This window comes from Pinus tabuliformis, chromosome 5_1 (genome assembly GCF_031772625.1).
Source record: "Pinus tabuliformis cultivar Carrire ecotype Pingquan chromosome 5_1, CPIR1, whole genome shotgun sequence".
NCBI lineage: Eukaryota > Viridiplantae > Streptophyta > Pinopsida > Pinales > Pinaceae > Pinus > Pinus tabuliformis.
The window spans coordinates 302,699,822-302,720,163 of NC_142305.1; positions in this window are offsets into that span (position 1 = coordinate 302,699,822).

Genomic DNA, 20,342 nt, shown 5'->3' on the forward strand with positions numbered 1-20,342 from the left:
GTGACCAAGAAGGTTGGTGAGCGAGTGTGCGATAATCGTCGGATCTGACAAGGCAGATCGACGGTGGGGATTTGAAAGGAAGAAAGTCAAACGTGAAAAGTGGATTGGGTAGAGATTGGTGGGTTTTGAGTGTGAAATGTGATCGATGGTTAAAAATCGTTTGAACGTGAATTAACAGCTCCCGCTGAGCATTTCAGGATGAAGGAGATTGATAGCATGAGAGATCTGGGAAGAGGGTGGAGGTCTAAATGAAATAAAGAGAGAGTGAAGGGGTGGATAATCATGAGAGGAATAGAGTGACAACGCAATGAACTCAGTGACTATGTTTAAATGACAAACCCCATGAAAACCAAAACCCTGTGTTTTTGGGGTTGCTGCAGGGTTTCTTCCTCACATCATGGTCCCAGAGGGAGGAGGTGTGTCCGAGACACCTGTGAGCATCTTGATGGATCTTTTCTTTGCCAACCTACTGATTAAATGAAAGCATAAATGCAACAAACTGAAACACAACTACTCTGTTCTACCCTACTATAATGGACTACAATTATTCAAGCAGATGAACAGGAAGCAAGAAACTACTTAATTCAATGAGCAGGAAACCAGAAATCTGCGTTGAACCATTATAATGAAAATGCATCTATTTAACCAAATGAACAATCAAACCATGCATCTATTCTATTGTTGTAATGGAAATGAACTACTTAAGTTAATGAACATAAAGTAGGATTCTATGCTAGAATAGAATACAAGAAAGAGGAGCTTTGGCTACTAGGGTCGGGCCCTAACCCAAGAGCTTCAACCCTTTGAGTTAACTCAGTGCTGGCTCAAATCAAAAATCATCTTCGTTATCAAAGAACATTGTATTACATCAAACTGTTACAACTCAAAAGGTCTGAATACTTGCTAACTGACTTACTGACTATTGGTTAACTGCCTAAAAAAATTGAGGTCCTAAGCCTCTATATTTATACATTTGAAGTCTCAACGACTTCCCTCAAAATTAGGGAGGTACAGCTCCCAAATTAATGGTAACTTGTCCTTTCACTTTCATTAGCTCGGCTTCCTTCTAATAGGGAGGTTACTTGTACTTCCACTTGCTTAACTGTCTTTTAGTACTCCTAATTTGGTTGTGTGTACTTTTAGCTAATGGAGGGATATTCGAATGGATGGGTAGTAAATGAGGAGGATATACCTCCTATAATTCCTCTCTCTTGTCTCATCCGGGTTTTTACCAAGCTATTTTACCATAGTTCCTTGCTTTTACCTTTTATCCCTGCATTTCCCTTGCTTTTATCCTTTATTCCTTCATGTTGGACACCTAATCCTCAATGGGTTAGTGTGGAAGCCGAATGGAAAAAAGGAGTCCAAGAGACCTTGGGATGTGAAACCCAATGGTCACAACAATGTACTATAAATATATATCAATTGTTAATAAAAATGTATTGTCATGTTTTATCTTTCATATTTCTCTTGCTGCCCATGTGTGTTCAACATGGTATTAGAGCAGGCGTATTCCTACCCTACATAATTATTTTGAGCCATTTGTTTTATGGCCTTTATGTGCAGATCATTTCTGCCATCAATTCTGCATCACATAAATATCTTTGATGAATATCTTCTCAGGTAAGTTTTAGCTGCAACCTGTTATTTCTCCAGTGCCATTTTTATTCACCTGCCTTCTAAAAACGCTCATTGCTCAGACCTGCCATCTCTGCCCTAGCAAGAACGCACCTCTGACTTATCATTGTTGGCACGTTTTTGTATGAGTGTAACATCTCTTGGTCTTCTAGAACTGGAGTGTTGAATCTCTATGATGAACGCCCTCTGTCAAGAGACTTGCTGCAAACACTGTCTCACTGCGTCAGTGTCATAAACGTTTTATATTCTCCTGTAATCTGACATTTGAAAAACGTTCTCTGCGTTTTTTCTGAACGTTGTATACACGTTGGTCTTGTAATCTGACATTGGATTTACGTTTGGAAGGTGACATTGGATTACAAAGCTTTACCAACGCAGCATCTGTCCTGCGTGGAGGCACCAGAGGTCAGAATTGTCAATTCTTGAATGATAGCAAAAATAGTCGGATACAGTCTTTAAAATTTGCAACAGGTCCCTAGAAGATGCCGAATTGACCATAGAAGTCGTGCACGAAAAGCCCTCAGAGCACACCAAACCGTTGGTTGGCACCGCACGGATTCCGCTTTCCCAAGTCCTGGACGAAGTCGGATTCGAAGAAAAGCTGGAGAGGACCCTGAAGCTCAAACGCCCCTCCGGTCGTCCACAAGGTAAGCTTGAAATAGCCATGCGTAGATCGACTTATCAGTTTGAGGCTGCCATATTTTCTCCAATGGAGGGTTTCCGATCATAATTTATAAGGATGATATTATATCTGCTGCCAGATCGAGGGCCGAGCTTGCATTTCTCTTAGACCGATTTTTATCATATCAGAGGGCCGCGTTCATGAATCTTCGTAAGCCATTGCTCCATTGCATCCACTGAATACAAGATGAATTTGAGGTTTCCTTTGCCGACGAATTGTATGGTCACAAAGGCGAGTTATTAAGCCTCAATCCTTGACGCCGAGGGATATCTCTATGTTGGGTGAATTTAATTTGCATGATTCCTTCGACTTGGCCGAGCAGGATCTCCTGGACATAAATTTTCACTATACCAAGATGTGTTCCACAGTGGATTGACGTGGTCCATGTTGAATTGATCCTGTAGCAGCCAAATTTATGTCTGAATCCGTAGCAGCAAAAGAAGTGGGCCGACATCTAATTGCTTGCAAAACTGGACTGTTGCTTTATTGCAAGGGTGAAAGTTGTCGAATCACATCAGTGAAGCCAATTTCTTGAGGAACTCGCTTGGCATAACACGCTAAGAAGTGATCGAATTTTATTGAAGGCAGAGCCGATTTCATTTTCAAAGATCGCATTCAATCATCTCTGAAGGGATGGATATCGATCTCTGAATCGATAGTCTTGATCGAGTTTCCCTACTGTGTATACAGTGCATTATTGGATAATGTACCCCCTCAAAATCTATGTTTTTATTTTTTGGGTGGAGCAGACATCGTTCAGACAAGCCATGGATTTTTATTCTGATGAGAGCTAAGGCCGCAGGAAATAGATCAAGCATCAAACATTGCAATGGTTATCAGTATGTTTAAATGAAAAATTATTTGTTGTGTGAATTGGACAGTGTAGCTAAGTTTATTTCTGTGGATGAATTTTTCCAGAATTGCTAGACCGAGTTCCATTCCAGGAAAGAGGATGTTGTCATCTCCATTTCTGTGGGCCAATTCCTGGGTTGTATCTTTAAACATTGAAGGTTGATATATTGTTCACTATTGTACGTGGGAGGATCGTTATCTTTAACCTGGACGAGTTCACATTATTAATGTTGGTCAAACAAGCTGGAACAACACAGGTGCGATAAGGATCATATGGATTTGGCATTTACATCAACAACTTAAGATTTTCTGCCAAAAGAATTGAGGCTCATGCAGAAAACAGGACGTGCATTGGCATTTCATTAGAGAAGAGGAAACTTCTCATCATTTCATACATTCGGTGAGAAAAGCTACGACCTAATATTTTCCTCACATATCAACATCTACGTCTGGGAAGGCAAAGGATCTTTGTCGTTGAGGATCATTGAACTCGAAAACTACGAACTGTGGCATAGAATATATTTGGTTGTTGCTTATATATATGTAACATTGAAAACTCCTGCAGCGTACGGCGACTAAGTCTTGCTTATATAACCAAACACAACTGAAATCGAGAGCCATTACTATTTTTGAAGACAATTGCAATCTGTTGTAAAATCCAATTGTATTGACATATTGCGAGTGAGTGCTGATTTTTCTCTACAAGTTCATAGTTGTGATCAGTGACAATGAATAAAATAGCCAGAATTGGTGAAGTATTGGAGTTCTTAAAAACTCTGATACATTTATCTGATCATGGTATAGTAAGAATAAGCAATGCTTCTCTTGTTGACATTAGAACCTATTTGCATAATGTACAAGAGAATATTGAGTTTTTGCAGCTTGAGACAAAGCTACAGCAGGAAGAATTACAGCAGTGGAGTCATCATTCTGAACCTATTTCTGTTCAGAAGATTGAAACAGACTTCCATAAACAGCAAGACAATAATGTTACAGTTCATTCAAATGTAGTACCCCATAAAGCAGCAGTTGTACATGCAGATGCAGAAGTTCAGTCTGCACATCCCAAGCCCATCATCAGACCTTGGGAACAGCTTGTCCACAACAAACACATAACCGGTCTTGGATATGAGAAGGACTTTTCCTTTCGTATTCCAGACTACTCAAAGCCCATTCAGTTTCAGAGTGTTGGATTCATTCATGACAGTTCACCTGCTCCTCATGATAGTTCACCTCCAACTGTTCCAGACTCTGCCCCTCTTCCACAACAACAACAACAACAACAGATTGTGAAATGCCAACACTGTGATCGAGTTGGCCATTTGAAATATCACTGTTTTGATCTTCATCCATGTAAGCACTGTCATAAAACCAGTCATTCTTCACACAGATGCTTTAGAAATAAATGTCCTGCAAGAACAAAGATTCATCTTGGATGGATCGCTTCTTGGCAATGGGCATCAGCAGCCAAGAATATATTCCAAACACATGTCAGAACTTGTTCCAGAGTATTGAACAATCTTGCAGTTGAGTTTTCTCCATCATCTCACCTTGTATCTGACAGGGGGGGAAATGATGGTCACCTACAAGCTTCAAAATCACATCAAGCGAGCCTGAGCCACAACCTACCACACCAGTTTCAGAGTTGTAGCCAGAGACAAAGATGCCTGTGAACATGCCTTCAGTTGGTAATTTGGGACACTTCCTCTAGCAGAATACTTTAGCTTCTTGCCAATTTTGGAAGAATTGCAGGAACAAAATTGAGAACGCTTCCTCTAGCAGAAGACTCCAGCTTCTTGCCAGTTTTGGAAGAGTTCTAGGAATTGCATTAAGCATTCCAGAGTTTTTGGTCATCCTTAAACCATCACAGGTTGAGACTTCCCTTTTCAGGTTGAAGTTCTCCCTTTTATGTGGGGTGAGACCTCCCTTTATTGGTTGAAGGTTTCCCTCTTCAAAACAATAGGAGCACTTCCTCTAGCAGAAGATTTCAGCTTCTTGGCAGTTTTGGAAGAGTTCTGGGAACTGCACTAAGCGTTCCAGTGTTGGTGGTCATCCTTAAACCACCGCCTTTTATACCAAAATTTCAGAGAGCACATTCAGCCTAGTGTTGCCATGCATTTTTGCACATTTTTTATTACAGCTCTCTTCTTGGATTCATACATAACCCTTCAGATTAAGGGGGGGAATGTTGGACACCTAATCCTCAATGGGCTAGTGTGGAAGCCGAATGGACAAAAGGAGTCCAAGAGACCTTGGGATGTGAAACCCAACGGTCATAACAATGTACTATAAATGTATATCAGTTGCTAATAAAAACGTATTGTCATGTTTTATCTTTCATATTTCTCTTGCTGACCATGTATGTTCAACACTGCATTACATGCATATTAGACCACAAAGAAAAATATCCAAATCTAACTCAACTCATAAGCAAAATATAATCAAAAGTATGTAATAAGTTGTGAGAATAGTTGGTTTGACTAAGCTGGGAGGTGAATTAAGGCCCATATAATTACTCAATGATGAGACTCGTCATCACCCCCCTACTGAAAGTGTTGCTCATCCTCTGAGCAACCTAGTGGCTCTGGTAGCCTCTCTAACATCTCATGCTTCTGATGTGGTCTTTTCTGCTTGTTTATAGCAGTCTTCTTTCCTTTCTCCTTCTCCCCACTAATATTCTTTGATCTTTAAGCTATGTGGTAGTGCGTTATCTATTTTAGCAGGCATTTATATTATCATTTCTTTAGCAACCTAAACAGATCCTCATAATGTGTACTTTCCTGCCCTTTGACAGCAAGATATCTAAGTGTTAGCTGAGGATTACTTGCAATAAGATGTTGATTAGGGCCATGGGGTTTGATTTTTCAGTTGCTTCTCTGTCCCTGGGGCCACTTAGCTCTTTTGTTTCTTGCTTCTCTTTCTTTTCTTTTCTTTTTTAATGCCTTCTTTCTCTTCTGTTTCAACATCACGTTTCTTTGTGTTCTCCTTCATCATGTCCCCCTGTATTAGTTTCTTTTGTATCCATCTCCTCCCCATTTAGCTCTGTATCTGCATTTTCTTGTTTTTTCTCCTCCTTACTGGCAGAAGGACTAACATCATAGATGAAGGTTTTGATGTCATCCTCTACTAGTAAGTCATTGAAGATTGTCCATGTTATAGGGATCCTGAGGTTTTGGAGGGAATAGCCTTTTTAGAGGAGACTGGCCACCTTTTTACTCACAAACCAGCTACCTCTTAACCTTTACAACTTTTGATAAAATAATACAGATGAGTGAGTGAGTAGGATACTTACCTGTGGCCTTAATGCCACGCTGCAAGTGTCAAAGATCAGAGGTGTTGCTGATGGTCATTCTTCTTCCTCCTCTATTGTCTGTTGATGGTTTCTTGACTGCAGATCTGATGTTGTTGTTGTTGTTGTATGGTCATCTTTCTACCTCTTCTGCGATATGTTTTATAGAGGGAGTAGGAGTGTGTGTGAAGGCAAGGATAATGGTAATGGATGAAGTGATGTTGTGGAAAACATAATCTTCTCCTGAATTGAAGTAGTGAAGTAAAAAAAACAATGGAATTTATGGAGGGATGCATGGTAAGGAGTGGGGGAGATGAACATATGTGAGGCAGGGCCCCCTTTGGATCTTCTCTTTGCTCCTTGATTGTATTTCTCATCATCCTGCAAACAACAATTATGTTTTTTTCTTCTTTTATTATTATATTTTTATGAAAAACACCTAGGCTGCCTCAGAGAGGTTTTCACCCTAGGTATCTGCCTTGAGCGCCTCAAGGAAGGTTTTCACCCATGGATATTATTTTTATTTCCTTTTTTTTTTCTCATCCTTGGGCCGCCTCATGGAGGTTTTCAACCCAAAGATGGGACTCAGGAGCCTCATGTAAGTTTTCACCTGAATCCTTATTCTGTTTTTTCTTTCTTTTTCAGTGACCTGATGAGGGAGGAGCTGAAACTTGCTCCACCATCATCACTGTCTTATTGATGCTGTCAATGAACTCTTGTTTAGATGAAGGCCTGTTGTATAATTTCAATATGTATCCATTAACTAGCAATGGAATGGCTTCTTCATCTATAGTCCTGACTCGCACTGAACCATTGTCATGGCATCTTTCCACCACATATGGTCCAAGCCATCTTGTTCTTAGCTTTCCCTTGAAGTCATTGCACCTTGAATCATATAATAAGGCCCAGTCTCCTTCTTGAAATAGCTTCTCCTTAATGTGCTTGTCATGCTAGATATTCCTCTGAAGCTAAAATATCTATGTATGAAGGAGGGCCTACATTCTGAATTCATCTAGGCCATTCAAATGGAACAGCATTTCTTTTTGTGCATGACTGATATCTAAATATAGTTGGGCTGACATCCTCAATGTGTTATATTCAAATTCAATGGACAGCAAAGCCTTTTTCCCATAGACCAGCTCATAGGGTGTGAATCCAGTGGTGGTCTTCCATGTTGTATTATAGGCCCAGGTGGCCTCAACTAGTCTCCTAGCCTAGTCCTTTCTGTTTTTGTTCACTAGCTTGGTTAGGGTGTTCTCCAGTGCTCTATTGGTCTCCCCCACTTTCCCATTAGCTTGTGGATGATAAGGAGTGGAGGTCATATGTTTGATCTTGTGATGCTTGAGAAGTTCTTCGATCATGTTGGGGGTGAATTGGATGCCTTGGTCTGTGACTAGTTCTCTAGGGTACCCAAATTTGTAGAATATGTTCTCCCTTAGGAACTCAACCACCTTTTCTTTTGTTGCTTCCTTGATTGCTTTGGTTTTTTCCCACTTAGTCAAGTAATCGGTGCACACAATGATGTGTTTTTTTTTGCTTGGAATGACGGTTGATAGGCCAAATGAAGTCAATGCACCACTTGTCAAATGGCTTGAAAATCACTTGAGGCTATAGGGGCATCTCATCCCTTGGAGTTGGCTTTCCCATCCTCTTGCACCGATCACAGTGAATAACATATTTCTTCACATCTGGATGAAGAGTAGGCCAATAATAGCATGCTTGCAACACCTTGAATGTTGTCCTTTTTGTTGTAAAGTGACCTCCACAAGGCCCATCATGACAGGTCAAAAGGATGTCAAAAACCTCCTCTTCCCTTACACATCTTCTCAAGATTTGATCTGGGCCAAGTTTGAACAGATTTCCCCCAATCCAAGTGAAGGGGGAACTTTTCCTGATTATTTTACTTTTTTCTCTGGAGGGCAGGTTTGGTGGGAACTGTACTGACACCAGATAATTTTCTATATCCGCAAACCATGAGGAGAGAAATGAAATAGAAAACAAATGCTCATCTGGGAATTGATCATCCACCATTCCTTATTCACCTACAGCTAGATTCATTCTAGACAGAAATTTAGCAACAACATTTTCTTTACCAGGATTATCAATAATAGTTAAATCAAAGTACTGCAATAAAAGTAACCATCTGATGATTCTAGCATTTACATCTGGTTTTTTCATTAAATATTTAATTGTAGCATGATTAGTATGCACAAATGTCTGATAGCCTACAATGCAATGCCTAAACTTGTTCATTGAATGCACAATAACCAAGATTTCTTTTTCTGTCACAATATAGTTTAGTTCAGCCTTTGACAGGTTTTTACTGGTAAAGTAGATGGCATAAGGCAATTTCTCTTCTACCTGTCCTAAGGCTGCTCCTATGGCTTTATGTGAGGCATCAGCATGAATGTGAAAAGGGAGGGCCCAGTTTGGGCCTCTAAGGATTGGTGCAGTGGTTACCTTATCCTTTAAAATGTCCAAGGCCTCTTGACAGCTCTTTGACCATATAAATTTAGAATCTTTGGCCAATAATCCAAACAAAGGAGAGGCTAGCTTGCTAAAGTCTTTTATGAATCTTCTGTAATATCCAGCTAGCCCTAAGAAACTCCTAACATCTCTCTGCTTTTGTGGAGGTGGGACCCTTTGAATGATTGCTACTTTGTTTGGGTCCACCTGCAGTCCTTGCTGAGATATTGAGTGACCTAGCATAGTCCCTTCAGTCATTAAGAATTCACATTTTTTTGGACTGAGGGACAGGTTCATCTCAATGCATTTGCATAATAATTTGCCTAAGTTAGTCAGGGCCTCTTGGAAATCACAGCCATAAGGTGTAAAATCATCCATGTATATCTCCACAACATCATGAACTAATTCAGCAAAAATACTTAGGACTGCTCTCTGGAAAGTGGCAGGAGCATTGCACAGGCTGAAAGGAAGGACTCTATAGGAAAAAGTACCCCATGGACAGGTGAAAGTGGTCTTATCCTGGTCTTCTGGGTAGATTTGGATTTGGTTGTACCCACTGAATCCATCTAGGAAAGAAAAGAACTTCTTCCCTGCCAGGCCATCTAGCACTTGGTCAATGAAGGGTAAGGGAAAGTGATCCTTCTTTGTGGCCTTGTTCAATTCCCTATAATCGACACAAATCCTCCACTTCCCATTTTTCTTGGGCACTAACACTAAAGGAGAGACCCACTCACTATTAGAGATAGGGTAAATGAACCCTGCATCTAACAGTTTTTGCAATTCTTCTTTGACTATGTCTTTGAGGGTTGGATTCATTCTCCTTTGTAGTTGCCTGACTAGCTTGCAACCTTCCTTGATATATATGTGGTGAGTGTCGTGGCGGAAAAAGTCATTTGTGCGGACACAACTGACCTCCCTAGGAGTCTAAACTCTCTAGCGACAAACAAGACAAAATGGAGTGATCTTTCTCTAAATATACCTTTTAAAACATGAAAACTACAAGTGTTTAGGCTTACCTTATTCCAAAACGCGGTTGTTGTAGTCCGTCCTTGCCAATCCGGATGAGCTCCTCCTTCAAGTCAATTCCTGCAACCACAAACAATCAAACAATTACCAAGCACTTGCATTTCATATAATAAAACATATATTTAACATGCAGACCAAGGAACACATGAAATAACTCATTAACACAAGCTATTGAGAAAAATAAACCAGTTTGTATTAATAACGAAACAAAGAAACTCTTACAACCTGGCCTTGGTGTTGTGCAAGTTCCTCCCAGGGTCCATCAAGGGTTTTCCTCTACTTTGACAAAGCTCACCCACTTCCAAGTAGAATCAAGCAAAGACAATCTCTCCTCACAAGGTTCTAAATGGGAGTCCTAATTCCTGCAGCATTTACCCAAAGAAAATGTATAGCTCCAACCTCCCCTCCCTCTGGCTCAATGTCTTTATTTATAGTGTTGTAAAGAGGTTATTCAGGTCCACCATCAATGGGATAATCCCCCTCTTTGGGTGGGATAGCTCCCTTATTGATGGGATAAGTTCCCCCTTAATAGAGATACATGAACCAACTGGAGGCGCGTCCAATTCATCAAACCGACCTCTAGAAAGTTCTAGAAGTAACCACAAGTAACTTTTTTAAGATGAAACTCGCGCATTTTGCCTTTTACAGAAGGACGCACCTGTCCCTTAACATACAGAGCGTCCAAGGACGCACCTTTTGTGAACATGGTCAGCGTCCCCGCAGGTAAGGCTAGAGAGAACCTGCGACCCCAGAGATAAACATATTTTTGACAAGACTTTCTCTCTTCTTTGAGTTTGAGATGGATAGCAGAGGCATAAGACTTGCCTAAGAGGGTAGCATGACTGTTGATTTGAGCCATACTAACTGTAAGTGGTCATGGTGACATTTTTTAGTGTAACAGATTGCCCCCTAAAGTGCGAAGCCTGGAATAGATTTAGGGTTTTGTAATTCTAGGAAGGGTGAAGCGCTTTATCATTTCAAGGATTGTCTTGTGGATGACCTGGTTGGAACCTGCAATTTTCAACACAAAATACATGTATAAGATTATATCGTCACTGAGGTAGGCATTCCCATACTCAGATTCAAAACTTTAACTAATGGACTAACTATTCTGATACAGGAATGATCTTGCAGTACACCATTTTTATAGACTTTTGTAGACACAGTATGGACGCAGCCATCTGTTTATGATTAGTCTACATAGATAATGAATACAAAACTCCTCGCAGCCTGGATGGTAGAAACTAGATCCAGGGTCTTCACTTCTACTTCCCGAATTGGTACGATTCTAGCCATGTGATTAAATGATTTGATGTCGAACATGTTAGAAACCACTTGATTACCAGTCGATGATGTAAACTGTTAACAAGCGTGAGAGAGACCACCAGTAATGTCAATGGTTCTCAAAGTACCAAGCACAACCCGTGAAATGTGAATAGATGTTTTGATGTCGAACACTTCACGGAATCCTTTGATCGAAAGTCAATGATGTAAACTGACGTCAAAGGCGAGAAACCTGCCATTGATGCATGCAGACTTCAAGGTACTGTCGATTCCTAAGTCATCTTTCTAGATAATGTGTCGATGTCGATAGAAAGCGACCCGTTGCAGGCAAGCCCGCAACACGAAATCATTGTTCAAGTTGAAGAAATGTTGCTGTAAGGACTGACTCAGGGATGGTCAAATGGATGACAAGTATTTTGCAGATGAAAGTTTTGCTTGCAGACCTCTTGAACACATAACGACACGACAGATGGCTTGGTGACGAATAACTCAAAGTTAATCCCCGGAACCCGGTTAAAGACTGTCAAAGTGTTTGATCAACTGTGAGGTAAAAGATTTCCCAACCCAGGTGAATGAAAAAGTGTCGTGTTCAAGAGTGGTAATAAAGTTTCTTTTGAGACAAAAGGTAACAAACAGGTTCATTCTTCTCTCTTTTCCCCCACCATTTCTGGCAAGTACCTCTTTATTTTTAACAAGCTTGAGGATAACATATGCTTGATTATAAGCTCATCCTTCGGACGAGTCCAACCTAGTTTAAATTCGAACCCTAGGAAGGAGTGGTTCGTTCCTGTTTGTAATTGAACAGGTCCTCTACTGTAAAAGTTTAACGAGCCCAGTATAGGAGAAACTCGGCGTTTTTCAATTTTAGAGAGTCTGAAAAAACTAAAGGAGACTCCACGTTGAACTTTTTCGTACATTTGTGTCCCCCAAGCCCGAAAAAATATAAAATAATACCTGGGAGAACCGCTTGATCTTGCGACCAAGGAGTACTTTCATAATAGTGTCGTTGACCTGAAAAGTAAAAAGCGATCAAGGACAAGTCGTTTTATTTCCTTATCGAGTTTGAAACGACAAAAACTCGGCAATCTTTTGCTGATTTTACGGTCAGAAAAGAGCTATAAGGGGACCGTCTTTTAATTCCGTTTTAACGAGTGTAAAAGAAACGCTCGGCAATCTTTTCATATTTTAGGAGTCAGAAAAGGGCTTAAAAGATGACTCTGAGGTTTCACTTTTTCGTAAGTTTTAACGAGTTCGAAAAAGGGATAAAAATGTACTCATGGTTTTCACTTTTTCGTAAGTTTTAATGAGTTCGAAAAAGGGATAAAAATGTACTCATATGGCCGACTTTCAATTTAATTTACGAGCAAGAAAAGACGGAAAGAACTCGGCATTTTCATTTGTTTTACGAGAATGAAAGATAGCAAAATAATCTCGGGATTTTCATGAGTTTAACGAGTCTTGAAAATAACTAAAATTGACTCGAGATAGGTTTCATTTTTACAAAAGCTTGAAACAGATAAAAACTATGCTTTATGCCCCCTAAGCGTAACTGCTAGAGCGCATGCCCCCCCAGCTTCATTTCATTCAACCAGTAGGATGAAATGAAGGTTCAAGTACGAGATCATTTAAAAGACTTTGACCTAAAACTGTAAGAAAATTATGCAAAACACCGAAACAACTAACCTAAATATACAACTTAACATTTACGAGATCTAGTCAATCTCTCGACTCAAGTAGAGGAGGATTTGTTTCATTTTTTAACGAGCTTGACACAGGAAAAGAACTATGCTCGGATTCGGTTTCATGTTTACACAAGCTTGAAACGAAAAACTATGCTTGTTACAAGTTCACATGCCCCCGGCACAATGATGCGAATCAAGGTACATGCCCCCCAAGCTTCATTGCATTCAATGAGGTGGATGGAATGAAGCTTTACTTTCGAAATCTTAGAAAGATGCGTGGGAGTTGTTTCATTTTTTAGTGAGGTTGACACAGGAAAAGAACTATCCTCAAAACCCTTGTTTCATTTTTTAAACGAGCTTAACACAAGATAAGGAACTATGCTCGTAACTACTTTCTACAATCTACCTAACAAAAAACTATACTCTAAAAAACCTTGATTCATTTTTTAACGAGCTTGACACAAGACAAGGAACTGTGCTCTAAAATCCTTGTTTCATTTTTTACCGAGCTTGACACAAGACAAAGAACTATGCTCATGACTACTCTCTACAATCTACCTACTTAACCTACCCTTGTTTCATTTTTTAACGAGCTTGACACAAGACAAGGAACTATGCTCAAAAAGTTTGCATGCCCCCAGCATAATGATGCGAAATGAGGTACATGCCCCCCAGGCTTCATTGCATTCAACCGGCTGGATGAAATGAAGGTTTACTTTCAATATTTAACTTGAAAAGGGAGTTGTTTCATTTTTAAAGAGGTTGACACAAGAAAAGAACTATCCTCATACCTGATTCATTTTTTTAACGAGGTTGACTCAGTAACAGGAACTATCCTCAAACCTGATTCATTTTTTAATGAGGTTGACTCAGTAACAGGAACTATCCTCAAACCTGATTCATTTTTTAATGAGGTTGACTCAGTAACAGGAACTGTCCTCATACCTGATTCATTTTTTAACGAGGTTGACTCAGTAACAGGAACTGTCCTCAAACCTGATTCATTTTTTTTAACGAGGTTGACACAGTAAAAGGAACTTTCCTCGGACACACTGATTCATTTTTTAACGAGGTTGACACAGTAAAAGGAACTTTCCTCGATTCACTGATTCATTTTTTAACGAGGTTGACACAGTAAAAGGAACTTTCCTCTCTAATCCTACTTTCCTATATAACCTATCCTTGTTTCATTGTTTTAACGAGGTTGACACAAGACAAGGAACTATCCTCGAACTAACTGATTCATTTTTTAACGAGGTTGACACAGTAAAAGGAACTTTCCTCAGAACTCCTTGTTTCATTTTTTAATGAGCTTGACACAAGACAAGAAACTATGCTCATGACTTCCAGTTTCATTTTTTAATGAGGTTGAGACTAGAAGAAACTATCCTCACGCTAGCCTGTTTCATTTTTTAACGAGGTTGATACAGGAAAAAACTATCCTCGTACTCACTGATTCATTTTTTAACGAGGTTGACACAGTAAAAGGAACTTTCCTCGTGGCAGCCTATTTCATTTTTTAACGAGGTTGATACAGGACAAAACTATCCTCGCACTAACCTGATCATGGCTTCCAACTGGAAGAAAGACATGTCAATGGACACACCTTGATCATGGCTTCCAAGAGATCTTCATCAGAAGGAAGAATAGTTCTCTGGAAGGAACACATGTCAAGGGACTCAAAAGGGATAAGAACATCGTGTTCATGTAATCCCATAGAGTTTTCCATGTCAATTACCGGATCTAAATCAAAGGAAGATGAGCAAACAGTGAGAGTTTCACTTACATCGGTAACTGAAAGCATGGGATCAGTTGCCACATAATTAACCCGTGGCAGGGTAGATACCACTTTAGAATCAGGAACATTTAGGGGTGTCATATTGTTGGTAGTTGAGACAGGGCTAGGGAACGAAAGCTGATCCACGGTCACAATACTGCCATTGTGAGGGAAAGACATCACGCGAAAGAGTGTCGATACGACAGCTTTCATTTCATAAACATAGTCTCGCCCAAGGAGTAAATTGAAATCCAAGGGACCTCAAACTACCATAAGATCAATACAGACAGTTTTACCTTCCAATGTAATGGAAAACTTAGGAAGGATCCCTAAAGGTTCTTTAATGGTTCTGTTAAAAGCTTTCAGATTCTGCGTTATAGGCGCAAGCTGAGGGGAACCCAAAGCTTTCCAAACAGTTGAGGATAAAATACTAACAGAAGCACCTTCATCTACCTGAGTACGATGTATGTCCCTACCACCCGCCTTGACAATGATTTGGAAAGGGATGGAGGAAGGAAGACGAGGTTCTGTCAGTCTATTCCAATCAAAGGAAAAGACCTCAGTACTTGGAGGGGGTTCTGTAGAAACAGGTGAAATGCCCCCCGGCATAGAAGAATCCGATGTAACAAGAAGAACATCAGCGGTATGAAATTTACTCTCGAAAAGGAGAGTGTGATCGACCGAATGTGAAATTGAATCGACCACTTGATCAACTAATTGATCATCAACCTGAGTGACATGAGTTTCACTCTCCAATGGAAGAGTGTGATTGAGTGTACTTGAATTTAGATCAATCACTCCGTCAGTTGACGGCAGGTTGGGAGAAAGTTTACGGTAACCAGTTGGAAATTCTTGCTGTGGAACAGTAAGTTTTTCCAACAATGTTGAGGCTTCATCCATGTGAGGGCAAATGTGAGTTTGATGACTCCCTTTGCATAACTTACAAGGAAACCTAACTTTACCCTTTTTCCCAGGAACCTGACTATCACTCGTTGATGGATCAACGGAAAGTTGATGAGATTTTTCTGACCATACTTCCAGGACCTTTGGAATACCAGGACAATTGACAAGGAAGTGGTCACCCTTACAAAGCCTGCAAGGGTATTTGGGTTTACGATGCATGTCGGAATTTTCCTCAACATAACTAACACTTACAGCCATGGTTGGTTGGTTGACTTCTTTCTTATCTTGCTTCTTCTTCTTCTTCTTCTTCTTCTTCCCTTTCTTCTTCTTCTTAGCCTCCTGGTTACTAGCATCAAGGCTTTTACCAGGCGAAGAGGAAGAAATGGAGGAAGAAAAATTAGGCGAAGAGGGTAAAGGGTCAACAGAAGGTTGGTGATGTTGAGATGGTGAACTCTGTTGAGGTGAAGCATCCGGTTGAGGTGGAACAATTTGAGTATTTTGGGCCAACGAAGTTGAAAATAACCATATCGGTAAACCTATTGTAAATCCAGGTAATGACAAAGTAGCCATATAAGGAGGACCAACATTTCCAAAGTAAGGAAAAGTACTAGGATTCTCGTTAGGAGGGGTTCCTAGGTTGATAAATTCCGGAACATTTGCCATTATATTCAACTTCAGTGAATTTTATTAACAATTTAAAACTAAAATTAACAATTCACAATTCACACTTAACAACTAAAATTCACAATTCACACCTATGGTCTCTAAAAGTAAAAACAAACAAATTAACACGCGCTATCAAATCTAGGAGTCAAACCACACACAAACAGTAAGCTCTCCGGACCGAAAACACTAGTTGGTGATGAAGCCCAACCTCGCAGAATTCAGTACAGAAATGGCGGGTGGACAGTTACCCCAGCAACCTGCTTAATGAATAGACCGGCACAAGTTCCTCCACTTTAACCGTCTCGAAGTGAAGTGAACCCCCCGGAAAATCCAAGTGAGTATAACCGACGTCTGCTCCAGGTACAGTGGGACCTTCCCTCCACCGTCACCTCGGTAGAACCCTAAAGATTATGGTCACTAAGGTCACCAACAGTAACAAATACACCTGGGGGAACAGTCTAAACTCCGACAGCACGCAAGGGCAGAGTAGCAAGCTCAATCCCCTTACCGGCTCCTTGACAACAATCCAAGGTTTACCGATAAGTGACCCCTGGCTCCTCGACAATGGTTAATCCGAGGTTTACCGTTTGTAATACGTACTGTCTGGCGTCGTTCCCAACGAGGGGGGAATGATCCCCTCACTGGTTCGGACACGAGCTCGTGCTTCTCCTTTAAGAGGAGCTTTCCCAGAGTGCAATTGAAACAATTGGATTTATTCTACTCAAGATAAACTATCTGTTTGGTTTTGTAGTCTTGGAGAGTTAAGTACTCACCTACTCCAAGACCCTAGCCTAAGCTATGTTGGTGTTTCAGAGCCCTAGAAATGTAAAAATTACTAGATGAATTTTAATTAAGCACTGTGTTATTAAGGCTGTTATTACTCAAATGGGTAAATGGAGATGAAACCAATGGTGTTATGACCCGACTCAACTGAATGCAATCGAATATGATAATGTAATCCTTTCAATTCGATGAATCCTATCCAAAGTAAGGAGAGAGTTTCCATTCACTTCCAACAATGCAAAAAATTGATCATTAAGAGAAAATTTAACAAATTCTCTAATGCACTAATTTTATCAAGAAAAACTAATGCAAATCAATTCCAAACCATTTTTTTTGTTATTTTTATTTTTTGTGCAAATTCAAATCAAAGAAAGCTGATCTAAATCTACGATTGATTTTTCAGAATGTAAACTATGCAATGGTAATCTAAGCACAATTCTCTTGAAAAGTATGCAAATGTAATCTATGCACATTTTTCATTCATATTCTGAAGATGAGAATTCTAATTATGCAAATGTGATCTATGCAAGAGAATTCTCAAACACAAGATGATTCTAATGCAATCTAAGAACCAATCAAGTGCAAGTCGAGAAAATTGGGTGAGAGTTCCAAAGATCAAATAAAAACACTCAAAGGCGATTAACACTGATACACAATTTAGCCCCCCCCCCGGCGAATAAGGGGGAAATTTTTTTGCAAAAACAAAAGCAAAAAGATGCAAAATTGCGAAAGGACTGAGAGAAACCTCCAAGTAATGACCAAAGGAAATCAAATCAAGAATTTCTCAAAAAAGAGACTCAAAACACCCAATTGATGAAAGCTAAAAGCAGGAATGCTAATGAAACAAGTTCAGGTGAAAATTTTTGACAGGGTACTAAAGGATCTGGGCAGAAAACACTAAGAAAAACCAAAATCTAAAAGCAATTAAAGCAAAAATGGAGTTTTCCTAAATTTTTACAGGAAGACGCAGGCAACCCGTTAGAACAGGCGCGGGCCCGCTCTGTGAAAACGGCAACAGCGCGTCCAAAGACGCACTGTGCAGTGCTCAGAGGGTGCGTCCTTCTGGAAAAGTTAAGAAAAACCAAATCTAACTAAATCTAAAGCTAAGCCACCCAAATACTAATTCTCACAGTCAAAAACCAGAAAATAAAAATGATTTTCTCAGAGCAAAGTTCACACAAAGGAAAAGACTTTCACATTAATGGATTCCCCAGCGGAGTCGCCAATTTGTCGTGGCGGAAAAAGTCGTTTGTGCGGACACAACTGACCTCCCTAGGAGTCTAAACTCTCTAGCGACAAACAAGACAAAATGGAGTGATCTTTCTCTAAATATACCTTTTAAAACATGAAAACTACAAGTGTTTAGGCTTACCTTATTCCAAAACGCGGTTGTTGTAGTCCGTCCTTGCCAATCCGGATGAGCTCCTCCTTCAAGTCAATTCCTGCAACCACAAACAATCAAACAATTACCAAGCACTTGCATTTCATATAATAAAACATATATTTAACATGCAGACCAAGGAACACATGAAATAACTCATTAACACAAGCTATTGAGAAAAATAAACCAGTTTGTATTAATAACGAAACAAAGAAACTCTTACAACCTGGCCTTGGTGTTGTGCAAGTTCCTCCAAGGGTCCATCAAGGGTTTTCCTCTACTTTGACAAAGCTCACCCACTTCCAAGTAGAATCAAGCAAAGACAATCTCTCCTCACAAGGTTCTAAATGGGAGTCCTAATTCCTGCAGCATTTACCCAAAGAAAATGTATAGCTCCAACCTCCCCTCCCTCTGGCTCAATGTCTTTATCTATAGTGCTGTAAAGAGGTTATTCAGGTCCACCATCAATGGGATAATCCCCCTCTTTGGGTGGGATAGCTCCCTTATTGATGGGATAAGTTCCCCCTTAATAGAGATACATGAACCAACTGGAGGTGCATCCAATTCATCAAACCGACCTCTAGAAAGTTCTAGAAGTAACCACAAGTAACTTTTTAAGATGAAACTCGCGCATTTTGCCTTTTACAGAAGGACGCACCTGTCCCTTAACATACAGAGCGTCCAAGGACGCACCTTTTGTGAACATGGTCAGCGTCCCCGCAGGTAAGGCTAGAGAGAACCTGCGACCCCAGAGATAAACATATTTTTGACAAGACTTTCTCTCTTCTTTGAGTTTGAGATGGATAGCAGAGGCATAAGACTTGCCTAAGAGGGTAGCATGACTGTTGATTTGAGCCATACTAACTGTAAGTGGTCATGGTGACATTTTTTAGTGTAACAGTGAGTACACACTGAAGGGTGTACTCCCTTCATTTCCTTGTAGTTCCAAGCAAAGGCTTCTAGGTTCTCTCTCAACAAGTTTCATAGTTGTTCCTCCTCTGAAGTAGAGAGAGATGGATTAAACTTCAAGGTTTTCTCTGGCCCAAATTCTATGGTTTTGACTCGGAGTGGGTTGGAATCGGCCAAGCATAAGTCAACTTGATGATTGTTCAGTGTTTCTTTTACTTCTTCTTCTAAGGGTAATGAACTAAGAGTTGGACTCTGGAGCAGGTGTTCAATTAAATCGTCCTCATCTTGTTGTCCTCCTCCTATGATGGCTTCCAAAGTATACAGTTAGGCAGAATAAATCTCATCTTCTTCCTCCTCCTCCAACCATAAAGGTAAGTCCTATTCTAGGGAGGGTTGAGCAGGAGGGTATAAGACTAATTGTTTGGACATATGCCCATTCCTAATGGTCATATTCCCAGCTCTGCAGCTAATGTAGGCATTAGTTGTGTCCAGCCATGGCCTCCTAAGGATTAGAGGGTAACCGTTAAGCTTAGCCTTGGGCTGGAGAACTAGGAAATCTGCAGGGTACTCCCAGGAATCAATAGAGACCATCACATCCTCTACAATTCCCTCAGGGGTGACTGTGGAACGGTCTGCAAGTTGTAACATTGTTGTGGTCTTCCTTAATGACCCTTGGAGGTTAATCTTTAGCATGGTGTCCTTGGTCATCACATTAATGGCGGCCCCAAGATCAATCAAAGTGTGTGGGACAATGATGCCATTGATGTGGACATCGACTACAGGTTTTCCACGGTCTAAGTATTTTGTACATATTGCCTGCCCCAGCATTAAGTCAGATAACTGCCCAATGACATTAATGGTAGGGACATCCCTTTTTCTTCTTCGTGGATGCTTAAATCACTTATCCTTAATCAATTTATTGTAAATAGGCACATCTTTGATTGCCTAGAGAAGGGGAATCTTTACACATAGGTTTTCCAATTCTCCCAGAAGTTTATTTTCTT